Source organism: Theropithecus gelada, chromosome X (assembly GCF_003255815.1).
Source record: "Theropithecus gelada isolate Dixy chromosome X, Tgel_1.0, whole genome shotgun sequence".
Classification (NCBI taxonomy): domain Eukaryota; kingdom Metazoa; phylum Chordata; class Mammalia; order Primates; family Cercopithecidae; genus Theropithecus; species Theropithecus gelada.
The window spans coordinates 149092132-149105531 of NC_037689.1; the positions used below are offsets into that span (position 1 = coordinate 149092132).

The following is a 13400-nucleotide window of genomic DNA, read 5'->3' on the forward strand; positions in this document are numbered from 1 at the left end:
ATCAGGATGGGGTCCTACCTTCTTTGTTCCACAATAGAGCCGTGATTGGACTCAAAAAGACCCCTCTTTTCTGTGATCCATACATTTTCTGGGCTCCATTAGGTGCTGCTCAGGTAGTGCTCCAGGGTCCAGGGAGGGTGGAGAGCCCAGATTGGGGTGGAACCTTTTGACTCGACAAGGTAAGGGCTACGTTGAAGTGGTTTATCTGCACCCCCGGTTTCAGAGGCAGTAGGGATCTCGCACTCCAACATCGCGAGGTCTGGGGAGAAATGCTACCACTCCTCCCCCCACTTCCGCAGCCACGCTGCCTCCGTGCCTGCCCCCCCCCGCCACGCCCCCACCACGCGCTTTGCACTCTGGGGCCCACGCACTTCCCTGGGGAGTTCACTGCGGGAGGAGTCAGTTAGAAGCTGCTCCTCATTTGCAGACTTTCCGGGAGCCCACCCGGTTCCCGGTCTCTCACCGGAGACCACAGGGAGGAGCTTCAAGTCACCCCAAGTCCCTACAGCCTCCAGCAGTGAAGACTTCCACAAGGGTGAGTGAAGTCCGTTAATGACGGCTACTCCAAAGTAACATGACTTGGGGTGGCGGCGGGGAGCCAGCCCCTTTGTCCCTCGGTGGCTGAGGAGCTCAAGCTACTCCATCAGAGACATTTCCTCCAGGACCCTCGTTTTCCTGGTCATCCTGGGAAGGTTGGTTGGGATGAGGGGGAGGGGGAGAGGTGGCAGTGGGTAGCTGGGGGTTGCACGAGGAAGACCTGCACATTCTGAACCTCCTCCCACATTGGGCACCAGCGCAGGTGCACCATAGGAGGCACCCGTTGAGTTTTCTTTGGACATTTCGGGAAATTGAAGCAGAGTTGGGATGAAAGGAAAGCTTGGGGTGTTGCGAATAGGCCGGCCTGAGCGCGCGTTTGAGTGAGAACGCCAGGCTCTGTCCGGTAGGGCTGGGCGCGTCTCCATTACCATGGTCGAGGACGGTGTGCTGCGGTGGGCGCGCATATCAAGAGGTTTGCCTCACTTTTAGCAGATTGAGCAGTTTGTGCACGTGAAATCTCAGACTTAAGAATTTTGAGGGCAGCAGTGGCTTTTCGGAGGATCTCCTTGAGGTTTTTGTTATTTGGGTTTGTTTTTCGCTTTTTTGGATTTCAAATGATGAGGAGTTTATGTCAGGATGTGTATTTGGGCACACTTAGACGGAGAACACAGAAGTTGTGGCTACCTTAGAAAATGTATTTTTACAAAATGGAGTCAGATTAGCGTGAAAGTGGCAGCAGCCACGTATCTGAAGACCTATAATGGAGGTGAGCGTGGGTCCGGTGGCATGCACCTTAGTCTCAGCTACTCGTAAGGCTGAGTTTGAGACCAGCTTGGGCAGACTTAGCGAGACCTGTTCTCTACAAAAATTTAAAAAAACAAAAAGCAAAAAACAAAAATTAGCCGGGCGTGTGGTGCCCAGCTAGTCAGGAGACTGAGGTGGGAGGAATCACTTGAGCCTGGGAGTTCTAGGTTGCAGTGAGTCACGAATGAACCATGGCACCCCAGCCTGAGCAACAGAGCAAGACCCTGTATTTTCATTCAAAACTTCCTGCAAAAATTACAACTCATAAGACAATATTTTATCAGTTACTCATCCATCTTAAGGGAACATAACTTTCCTACGGATAAAATCAAGAATGTAAATTAATCTACACTGGATTATGTATTATGCATGCCATAGACCACACAATATGCCAGGAACGGCAGGTGGCAAAGTCATGCTCCAAAGGAGATCCAGGAACAGAATCAGGCGTCCTAGTTTTTTTGAGATATCCCTACTGATTGGCTGTGCTTTTCTCTAACCTTAGTTCTTTCAGTAAGCTCAGTTTGTATCTAACGTAGATTTGTTGTGCTTATTTCTCTGCCTGTTCTAGAAAAGAGAGTATTGAGGGGTTAAGACACTCAGGCAGCAAAAGAGAATCCTTTCCACCAAACTCAAGAGAACGGGCAGAAAGCATTGGACTCATGACTTTGAAAGTATTCAGGCAAATGTAGCCAGTAGATGCCCTCCAGTCTGTCAGTACTTACTTAGACATCTGTCTCTGAGATTATCCTAGCACTTCCTTGGGAAAGTTGGGAGTGATGGAGAGAGGATGTGAGGGCGGGAACTGGACCTTTCTTCCATCAGCAAAGAACAGGCTGAGGGATGTTCCTCCTTTTTTTTCCCCAGCAAGTCAGGAGCCAGTGGGAAGTGGCTTTCCAATGGCTGGCCTTTATGTGGAGATTTCTTTGCAAAGTACTTCACAGATATCCAGTTTCTTGGGTGATAAGAATTACACTACAAATCCTCCTACTCTTAACTGAAAGCTGATAGGGTTGATAAAGTAATTAGGATTGTGGGGAGAGCATTTGGTTGTTGATAGTAAAACGAACATTTGTGATAAAAGTGTAGTTTAACTCTCCCGGTTTTAGTCTCAACATTTCATTCAACACATATTCAAAAGTTCTGTTAGAGGCACGTTTTGAGCTAAGATATAGGGCAAAGCAACTGAGAATAAAGATGCTAGCTTTTAGGGAGTCCACAGGCAAGTGGAGCTGAGAAATGTGCAAACAAATTATTATATCCCATTATTTGCTTTGAGCTATAATATGTGACTAAGAAACCCAGACACTGGACTTTCAAAGAGAAGGGAGTGATCAGTTTACCCTGGGTTAGGGCCTCAGCCCATCTTCCCCAAAGAGGAGGATTTAGATTGGGTTTTGAATTATGAGATTAATAAACTCTGGAAGGAGAAGGCAGAGGGAGACACACATATTAACAAAATGATGGAGGAGCAATAACGCCTAGCATTTTCTGAAGCAGGAGGTGACCAGGTGAGGGTGGCAACAGTAGAGAGCCATGGCAGGATTTTAAGAAAGTGATTCCCTATGCAGGTTGATATCCTTTATCCAAAATCCTTGGGACCAAAAGTGTATCAGATTTCAGATTTTGGAATACATGTATTTGCATTATGCTTACTGAGTGAGCATCCTTAATCTGAAAATCTGAAGTCCAAAAATGTTCCAGTGAGCATTTTTTGAGTGTCATATTTACACTTAAAAAGTTTCAGATTTTGTCTAGGTGCGGTGGCTCACGCCTGTAATCCCAGCACTTTGGGAGGCCGAGGCAGGTGGATCACCTGAGGTCAGGAGTTCGAGACCAGCCTGACCAATATGGAAAAAACCCCGTCTCTACCAAGCCCGGCGTGCGCCTGTAATCCCAGCTACTCAGGATGCTGAGGCAGGAGAATTGCTTGAACCTGGGAGGTGGAGGTAGTGGTGAGCCAAGATTGCACCACTGCACTCCAGCCTGGGCAATAAGAGTGAAACTCCGTCTCAAAATAAATAAATAAATAAATAAATAATAAAAATAAAATTTAAAAAGTTTCAGATTTTGGAGCATTTCAGATTTTGGATTTTCCATTTTTGAGTCAGGGATGCTCAACCATGAGTACACCTGATTTAGAGGTGTACTCATCAGGATTTGCTGGACTGGATTGTTTGGAGGCAGAGTGAAGGAGAGGGAGCTGTTAGCAAAGATCCTAAAAGTTTTTGTTTTATACAACTGATTCCACTCACTGAGATGAGGAGCACCGGGACCAGGAGCAATTTGGTAACTTTAGTTTTGAACCTGAGCATAAGGTGCTGGTGAAATATCTAGGAAGTCACTGGATGTGCTTCTAGAGCCAGAGCTCAAAGGAATAGTCACAGCTGGAAATAAAGATGCAGTGTCATCAAGGTTTCTTTTGGCAGAGGCTTCTGGGGACTACTAGCACCTCTTTATGGCTCTGGTGTCAGGGAAATCAGTCAGGGAAATGCCTACCCTGCTCTAGACATAAAAAGCTGCTGTTTATAGTCATGCTGATGTAACTTAGACTGTGTCTGAATGTTGATAGGCAAAGGTCTATGTGACAAAGGCTTCCACTAGATTTTCAAGGAGGTACTTCCCAAAAGTCAGTCTCTTAAAAGACAAGATCTAAGCAATTGTCTTTTCGTTTTGTTTTGTTTTGTTTTGTTTGAGACAGGGTCTCACTCTGTCACCCAGTCCGGAGTGCAGTGGCATGATCTCATCTCACTGCAACCTCTGCCTCCTGGGCTCAAGTGATCCTCCTACCTCAGCCTCCTGAGTAGCTGGGACCACAGGCATATGCCACTATACCCGGCTAATTTTTGTATTTTCTTGTAGAGACTGTAGGGTTTTGCTGTGTTGTCCAGGCTGGTCTTGAGTTCCTGAGCTCAAGCAATCCACCTGCCTCGGCCTCCCAAAGTTCTGGGATTACAGGTGTGAGCCACCACGCCCGGCCAATTGTCGTATTTTTTAATGGAAAATACAAACTACCTTTGACGTCCCAGTTTACACTGAAACTTTACATTTGCCCCTTGTCCTTTATCAAGGGCTTAAGATTTTGGCAAGGCTTTCTCCAAACACTATATAAATATTAAATTGACTTCCAAATGTTGTTTATGAGAACTGGAATACCATTCTTGTTATTTGATATGTATTTATGGAGTGTGTGTGTTCTGACTTGAGTCTAGCTAATGTCCCAGTAGGGTAGGATGTTTTGGACGTCGATGAGTTTTTCTTCTGATTCTATTTCTAACAGTTAAGCACATTGTTTAAGTAACTGGTTGTTTCTTGATTACAGAGTGTTCATGACCACTAATAAATGTTCCCCGTATTTAAACATACAAGTTGTACCTTTGGGATGGCAGGGAGCTAAGGGCCATCAGCTCTTTTATATGCTAATACCTGAGATCAAGGCACACAATACTACTCAGTCAAGCTAATATTTAGCTTTGGAAGTTAAAGCATAAATTCATGAATTTGAATAGTGTTCTTCTTTCTGCGTTGATATTTAACCATAATGTATGTATGCACACAATGTTCCAAGATTTCTCCTTTTTGTTTTTATTTTTTTTGATGATATATGTTTCACTTACTGCAATATTTGTTGATTTCATGAATACTACTGATATTTAGGGAAAAGATCTAAGAAGTGTTGAACTAGTGTGTCTTTCTTTAAGCTTGTCTCCTTGTTAAGGTGAACCTTAACATTCAAGGTTAAGGTGATCCTTATCATTTGAGACATTGACCAAATATATGGGTGAGCAATGCGCCTTAGACTTCTCCATCCGTGTGGTATCTGATCCTCCTGAGAGCGGCCTTATGTGGTAGGGAGGCCAGGGCTTAGCACCATTTTACAGGTACTCAGACAGGCTAGGTGACTTGCCCAAGATCACACAGCTAGTGCAGAGCTGGGACTAGATCCCAAGAATTCTGACCTCAAGAGGGATGTTGATTTTCCATTGATTTTGCAATTCCCCCTACTTAAGTCACTAATTTTAAAGTGTGGATTAAGGCAAGTATATTTTGTTGGCTTGCTGTCCTCTAACTTTAGGTCTCCCAGTTGGGAGAATGAACTTGTAGGTTAATAGTTTTCTAGTAGAAAGCAATAAATATATTCCTTAGTGTAGACAATAAATTGTGGCAGTTCCACTCTCCTCCTTGGGCTGCGTCAAGATCACTTTGAAACATTCCTGGGTATTCTTCATACAGGACTTAGGGCTGTTTACTCTTTTCCTTCTCCCATATCAGCCTCCTTTGCCAATCGTCTTCAGAAATATAGGTGTAAGCTGTGCTGTAAGGCATGAACCACACAGCACTTTGAAATGAGAAAGCTTTAAAGTAACAGGCAGGAATTTGAGGGGGAAATTGAAAAGTCTTTCTGCACAAAATGATTGTACTTTAAGGTGAAATTCACAAACAAGATCAATCAACATGAAGAATCTGGAAACTCTCATTGAGAGTTGTTTCTTTTTTTAGACATTCCATAAGAAACAAGTTAGAGCTTTCGTGTAAAGTTCTAACTTGTGATTACGGAAGGCATTTGAAGTGTATAGAACAGAGTATATTGTAACTGGCAGCCAGGGCATTTGCAGAGCCTCACATAATGGGCAAGTGTCTTAACCATCAGCATTGAGAAAAGGAATGGCACAGGAGTAGGGGCTGAGGGTAAGGTGGGGAGAGGAGCTCTGGCATCAGGTAGCCAAGAGTCAGCAACAATTACAGAGATAATTTTAAGTGAGGAGGTCCATAGCATTTCTTTTGGGAAGTGGAAGTTTTCCTTGGCCCCTTTTTCTAATTTGAAAACAATGTGGCTCATACATTGTCAACCTTTTCACTCAGTGGTATATATTTTTTGACCTTTTATGTGATATTAATACTTAATTTGTATATCCATCTTAAATTAATTTTGTTGCATATAGATTTTTTATGTGTGGACATAGCCCTTTATAAAAAAAATTATTCAACAGCTTCTAGGAGACAACTTCTCTGCTTTTTGGGATAAGGCATCCCTGCAGTAGGCAGAGCAGTAGGGTAGGATTCAGGAGAACCGGGGGTTAGGCTGGGGATTACTTGAAGATAAGGGATTTAAAGGAAGTTAGGATTCTGTTCCTCTTCTTGAAGTTGAAATAAAATAAATTAGGAGAAACCTAATTAGATACCTAATTACTAAAGGGTTTGTTTCCCTACTCAGACTTGCCCTGATTCAAAAACTGTATTTACAGAATGTTCACAGCCATGTAAAATAGACTGGAAAGAAATACTCCAATATGGCAATGTTTCCCTCACAGTGGTAGAATTATGCTTGTGTTGTCTCTCCTTTCTATTTTGTAAATTTGGTACTCTTAAAAAAAGAAACCTAAAATAAATTTCCTTTAAAAAAAATGAAATTGTAAAAAGAAGCAAGAAGCCTGGCTCATTCCCAGCATTCTAATGGGAAATGATTATAGAGCTCCATAAAACTGGCCGAGGAGCTACATAGTGATGAAATGTTTTTGATCTCTTTGGGAAGTACTGTAGGGAACAGCTCTGCTGGCACTCCCACAGCCCCTTTCCTGTGTGGAGATTGGGCTCTGGGACCTTTGTCTTGAGTGGTAAACGCCCAGCATGCCACCAGGAGCCCTAGCTGTGGTCACTCCCTCATGGAGCACCTTTTGGGTCTGAGGCTGATAATTGTCCTGCTTCTTATGTGGTAAGCTGTCAGGACTGTGGGCTGCCAGCTGCCTTAGCTGTACTAAAAGGAGGTGGTTGATTCATTCTTTTACTGTGGATTGTCAGCTGAATAAAGCGGCCCACCACAGCCTTAGGGACAAAAGCTCTCCATTAGGATTACACTGCCAGGTTGGAGAATGGCCCTTTCAATGCTGTACAGCCTCAAACAGGGGCTGTATTAAGCTGACCACCTTTATGCAAATCTCTCTCCTTTGTCCAAAGGCTCCCTCATGACAGAGGCCAGCTAAGCCTTTCTGGACAAATAGGCTTTGTGCAAGTCTGGGGGATCACCCAGGTTAGGTGTTTCCAGGAAGAAAAGTGGATTGAGGCGGTTTTGTAAATGTCATTGCTAATAAACTGAACATTGGCAAAACTTGCACTTAAGACGTTACTTGGGAAGAACAGATTATTCTTAAAATGGAACAGATTGAGGTGCCATAGAGTTCTGGAGTGCTGAAATTGTTGTCCTTTGGCATTATGCAAAATAACATTATGTCTTTATCTGTCTTTTCCAGTTCCTTTCTAGTTTCCTCCCTGATCCTGAGCTGCTTTGTTTTTGTTCAGAGTGGAAAGGCTGCTCCCATCTGTGCTCATCTCCTCCTTAGTTGCTTTGGCTCTTTTCTCTCTCCTTGCTGCTGTGTTTTGCCTCCACCCATCTAATAGAATATTTCCAAGGTCTTATCTTCTTTTCCTCAAGTCACTCGCTTGGGGCACTCAAGTAATTAGTCTAATTTCAAATATTCTCTGTGAACATGCCTTGTAGAGTCATGGATTCCCCAAGCTGAAAGAGACTTCGAAGTCATCTGTCCGACTCATGTCTATGTGGTCAAATTGACAATTCTTGTCAAATAGAGGTTGGAGTTTCTTCCATGTTTCATTGATGCCTAAGCATGCAAGAGAACCTAAAGTTGATGACTTTTTTGTCAGTACTTTTCCATGATTCAGTTTTTCTTTAGGAAAGAACACTCTCCTCTTCTGACCTTTAGCTATTTTAGCCCCCACTGCTTCAGGCCCATAACAGTAGCAACACATTTAATTCTTAATCTTTGTTCCTTCTCATATTAGTCTACCTCCTTCATAGCACGTCTGGGAGACATCCTCTCTTGCAACCTTTTTCTCTTCTTTCCGCAACAGCTAACCTCAAACCTCTTCTCAGCCTGTCTGCTTGAGCTCCCCTTGCATCACCTCTTTTAAAATTAGTTTGATCTTGTAAGTCAATTCTCGGAAAATTTTAGTAGTGCCCAGCTACCTCACATATTAAATAAAAATGTTACTACCTTCAGTTAGAGAATTCAGCCTGACCTGACCACTTTGATTTTCTCATTTGATTTTTCTTATCACCTTTTAACATTCCAGCTGCTCAAGTTTTAGAGAATCATTTTGACAGTTATAAGAGCTATAGCTCTTCTTTGAAATAGTAATATTTTAATTTTTCTTTAGGTCCTTTTGATTTACCAAAAAACCCCACAACAACAATAATAACAATAGCATTGAAATCACTGGACACAGTGCCTTGCTCATAGTAGATAACTGGGGGGCATGAATGATGAATAAATAAATAAAAGTATTTGAAATCACTGTAGATAACTTGATTTTCCCAGAAGCCAGAAATGTAGAACTCACTGTCCTAGAAACTGTATTCTTTCTTCCTTGGTAAATTCCTATGGCATCAAGTAAAGGGAAACCTTAATAAATATGGACTGAGAGTGGCCTAAAATATCCCACTATAATCTGTAATACTTTCAGGTTCTCTACGGTTTAAATTTAAATTTTTCTGTTCATTTATATATGTAAATCTTTCGGTTTAAAAAGTCCTTTAATGAAGTGTTCCAGTATCATTTTCTCTAGATTGTTTTACTGATTGGCTGTCAATATTTTAAATTGAAAATGGACTGGAGACAGAGAAAAACTTACCTATCAGGTTCTTAATTAAATGATTCATGAAGATGTCTTTTAAATGGTTCACTTGAAATATACCTTTATATGAACAGAAATGGCTATCTCCATATTAAGTCATCTGTATTAGTTCGTTCTTGCATTGCTACAAAGAAATGCCTGAGACTGAGTAATTTATAAAGAAAAGAGATTTAATTAACTAACGGTTCTTTAGGTTTTACAGGAAGCATGGTATTGGCTTCTGGATGGAGCTTTTACTTATGGTGGAAAGTGAAGCTGGAGCTTACACATCATGTGGCTAGAGCAAAAGGGGGTGCAGGAGGATGCGGTGGTGATGGGAGATGGGGGAAGGGCATGCTGGGGGNCCCCACCTCCAACCTCGGGGATGACAATTCAACATGAGATTTGGGCAAGGACAAATATTCAAGCTATATTATCATCTGTCCTTCATGTTTTCCTACATTTTTTTCTATGTCTTAGGTCATTCTCTTCCTGCATCTCGTGATCTCTGGAGAAACAACAAGTTCTTGATTTTTCAGTTTTCAACTAGCTGAATGTTATTCTTCATAGTTTTACAGGCTATGTTTATATAGCCTTGTGTTGCGGAGAGAAGCTTACCCTATTCGCTGCACTGATCAGGGAGAGACTGACAATACAGGACTTTGAAACAGTACCAAGTAAGGCAGGTGCCATAAGGGGTACAGGCAATGTGCTATGGAGCTGGAGGAGAGAGTATCAGAAAAGGCTTCTTGGAGAAGGTGCTTTGGGGGAAGTGCTTTGAAAGATTTATATTACTTCATTATGTAAAGATACAGGGAAGGACATTTTAGGCAAGGAGATGATCATGAGCAAAGGCTGGGCAGTAGGAATGAAGAGTGAGTGTCTGGATAATAGTAGGTACTTCCTGGAATTCATGAATGGTGTGACTGGAAAGGTGAGTTGGGTTGTATTATAGAGAGCCTTGAGTGACAGGCTGAGACAGTTTTACTGTGGTGATGCTTAAAATCTCCAGACAAGAACACATGTGATTATAATAGGAGAACATATTCAATAAATATTTGTGGAGAAATCATATATTGAACTTCTTATATTTTCCCTTTACTAACATGTTGTCTGTAATGAGGCAAGGTAGAAATGAATTTAATAAACCAAACCAAACTCAAACCTATCTAACTAAGTGGGTTCCAAAGTCCACATGACTACTCCCGCTTGTTTCACAATGTTTTCAAGCGACAAACCTTGTGAGGGGATCTTCCTTGAGGTCACAATTGTGCCAAACAGGTAGTCCCAAGTGCCAGTCACTAGTGAAGTTAAGCACTGGGCATAAGTGCCAACTGTGGGCACCTAACCAGATTCTTGCCAGATGCTCCTTGACTGATGTGAATGAAAGTCATCTGTTGAGTGGCTTCAGTTCATGTCACTGGATGATTCTTGAGCTTCAGCCCTGTGCTAGGTGCTGCAGACAGGGAGAAATCAGACCACATTCTGACCTTTTGCTCATACTCCACTGGGGGCGACAGACAAGGGGTCAAATAGTGATCAGACATCTTAGAAAGTGGCAAGTGCCCTGAGACAGTAGCGGACAATGAATTCTAGAGGGTTCAGGGAGAAGGAAGCTGAGGAAAACATTTGTGAGAGTGCCTTCTACCTGAATCTGGAAAAACTTGAAAAAAAATGATGTACTTTGGGATCCAAGTGCATACATCCAGGTTCCACATACCTTTACACCCAGTAGATACTGTGGGGATTTATTTTGCCAAATATCAGAAACAGATTGCTTTTTTGGGACTATACTATTTGGCTTTAGCATTGGTATGCTCCAGAGGCAAAAATGGTGTGTCCCTCAGAAAAGGCAAGAATACTATTTGCCTAAAGTGAAGCAAGTCCATAGAATCCGTTAAAAGAAATTTTTGAACGTCGACACTTACATTTTCTTCTTTTTTTATTAAAAAATAGAGATGAGGTCTCGTTATGTTGCCTAGGCTGGTCTTGAACTCCTGGGCTCAAGGAATCCTCCTGTCTCAGGCTTCTCAAAGTGTTGGGATTACAGGTGCAAGCCACTGCTCCCAGCCATCATTCATTTTTGTATCTATAAACCAACTTAAAGATTACAAGTAAGAGTTTTTACATTGCAGAGAAAGGAGAATTCCCTTAGAGGCAGATCTAAACACCATCTCTAGGGCTTGTATAAAAGACCACTGGACAAAATAGCATCAGAAAGCTCAGTCCCTTTGGTCAAGTAGACCACCGTGGTGATTGCAGGGGACTGGAATTGGGAGGAGACTGAAGACATTTGACTTCGTGCAAAAGGTAAAAGCGGTTTAAGAACATTTTTTCTCGGGGAGGGGGAGGTGATGAACATTCCCAGTTTCTCCAGTCGATAGCATTTCTGTGAGAATTGTAACACTATGAAAAGTCATTTCTAATCTGGAAAGTCTTGGTGGTTGAAAAGTTTCTCTTACCTTTATTTTCAGTTATGTGATTATTGAATTCCCTGGTGTTGCTAGACGGGCTATTTTTTATTTAAAAACGTCTTTTTTTCCTAAGATGATCTGGATAGACTATCCAGTGCCCATACACAACACTCATCAGCTTTTAAATCTCTCATTCTCAGGTAAGAAAACAATTTTTGTCTTTCAGACTTAACTTTTGTACTTACCTTTTTATATTTTACTATGTACTTGTAATGGAAGTAAGATTCCTCTGTAGTTTGAAACAGATCATCAAGTTGTAAGTGGGGAAAATCTAAGTAATGAGCTGGAATTTTTTTTTTTTCTTTATTGAGACAAGGTCTGTCTCTGTCACCCAGGCTGGAGTACAGTGGCACAATCGTGACTCACTACAGCCTCGACTTCCAGGGCTCAAGTAATTATCCCACCTCAGCCTCCTCAGTAGCCAGTGAGTAGCTGGAACTACAGGCGTGCAGTACCATGCCTAGCTAATTTATTTTTTCTTAAATTATTTTTATTTTTATTTATTTATTTTTTTTGAGACAGAGTCTCACCCTGTTATCCAAGCTGGAGTGCAGTGGCACAATCTTGGCTTGCTACAACCTCTACTTCCCGGGTTCAAGTGATTCTCCTGCCTCAGCCTCCCAAGTAGCTGGGATTACAGGCACCTGCCACAACGCCTAATTTTTTTTTTTGTACTTTTAGAATGGATAGGGTTTCACCATGTTGACCAGGCTGGTTTTGAACTCCTGACCTCAAGTGATCTGCCCGCCTCGGCTTCTCAAAGTGCTAGGATTACAGGTGTTAAGCCACCGCGCCCAGTCCTAATTTTTTACTTTTTTGTAGAGACGGTGTCTCCCTGTATTGCCCAGCCTGGTCTTGAACTCCTGGGCTCAAGTGATCCTCCTGCCTCAGCCTCCAAAAGTGTTGGGATTGTAGGCGTGAGCCACCTTGCCTAGCAATAAACTGCATTTTAAAATAATAATGCCTGAGTTAGTAATTCATACAATGCTCAGTCAGGCTTAAAGCACAGGTCAAGATGTAACATCATTCAAATAGTCATAATCAACCCTTATCCTAGTGAACTGATTACATGTGAAATTGTGTAGCATGAATAATAAAAATATCTGTTTATGGATGTTCTTGATTTTCACCAATGACAACTACAGATTTAAAGTGCAAATCATATTTTAATCTTGAGATTCTACTTGATCACTTTAAATGTAACACTCTTCTAATTTCCCTCAGAGAATTGTAAAATCAAGTGAAGGAAAGATGTCTTAGTTTTGATAAATTGGTGATTGTAGATCAATAAGAAGGTGTGTGCATATGTGTGTGTGTGCACGCGTGTGTATGTGTACTCAGTTGTAGAACAATTGCAAACAGAAATGAACTTAAATGTTAATTATCGCCAACTACTGTAATTTTATGTTTATATAGATATTATATGATTGTATTCTCTCAAAACATAACATATATTTATTGCCATAAATGTAATTTTTTTACATGATTTGCCATAAATGTAATTTGATACTTCTGTAATGAAAAAGTAAATAGATATAGAAAATAGATTTATAAATCTTAAGATATAACAATTACAGCTCATTCTCACCCAATTCTTTCAAAGGGGGCATTTTTCCAGCTATGCAGCTGGTCAGTTCTCTAAATATATTTTTTGAAATTACATGAGACAGCCCAGTCAGTGGTTGTGCACCTGTAGTCTTAGTTATATGGGAGGCTCAGGTGGGAGGATTGCTTGAACCCAGGAATTATTAATAGAAGCCAGCCTGGGCAATATAGTAAGACCTGTCTTGAAAGAGAGAGAAAGAGAGCGAGAGAATGAGATTTACATTTCTGTTATGTTAAGTTGCTCATTTAATAAAAAATTCTCAATAGAACCACATTTTATCCTTGCACAGCCTTGAAATTCCATTTTGGGACCATTTCCTTAGTATAGGAATTCTACTGTGGTGGTACATA

At 41.5% G+C, this 13400-nt stretch overlaps 1 protein-coding gene across 1 annotated transcript in view; it reads left to right on the forward strand.

Annotated features, from left to right (window-relative positions):
* The first annotated feature begins 216 nt into the window (after positions 1-216).
* Positions 217-13400, forward strand: part of PASD1 (PAS domain containing repressor 1) — a 100726-nt gene continuing 87542 nt past the window's right edge. The window contains exon 1 of the mRNA XM_025372832.1: positions 217-535. The gene's annotated coding sequence lies outside the window, so the exon portion shown is untranslated. The remainder of the gene's footprint in view (positions 536-13400) is intronic.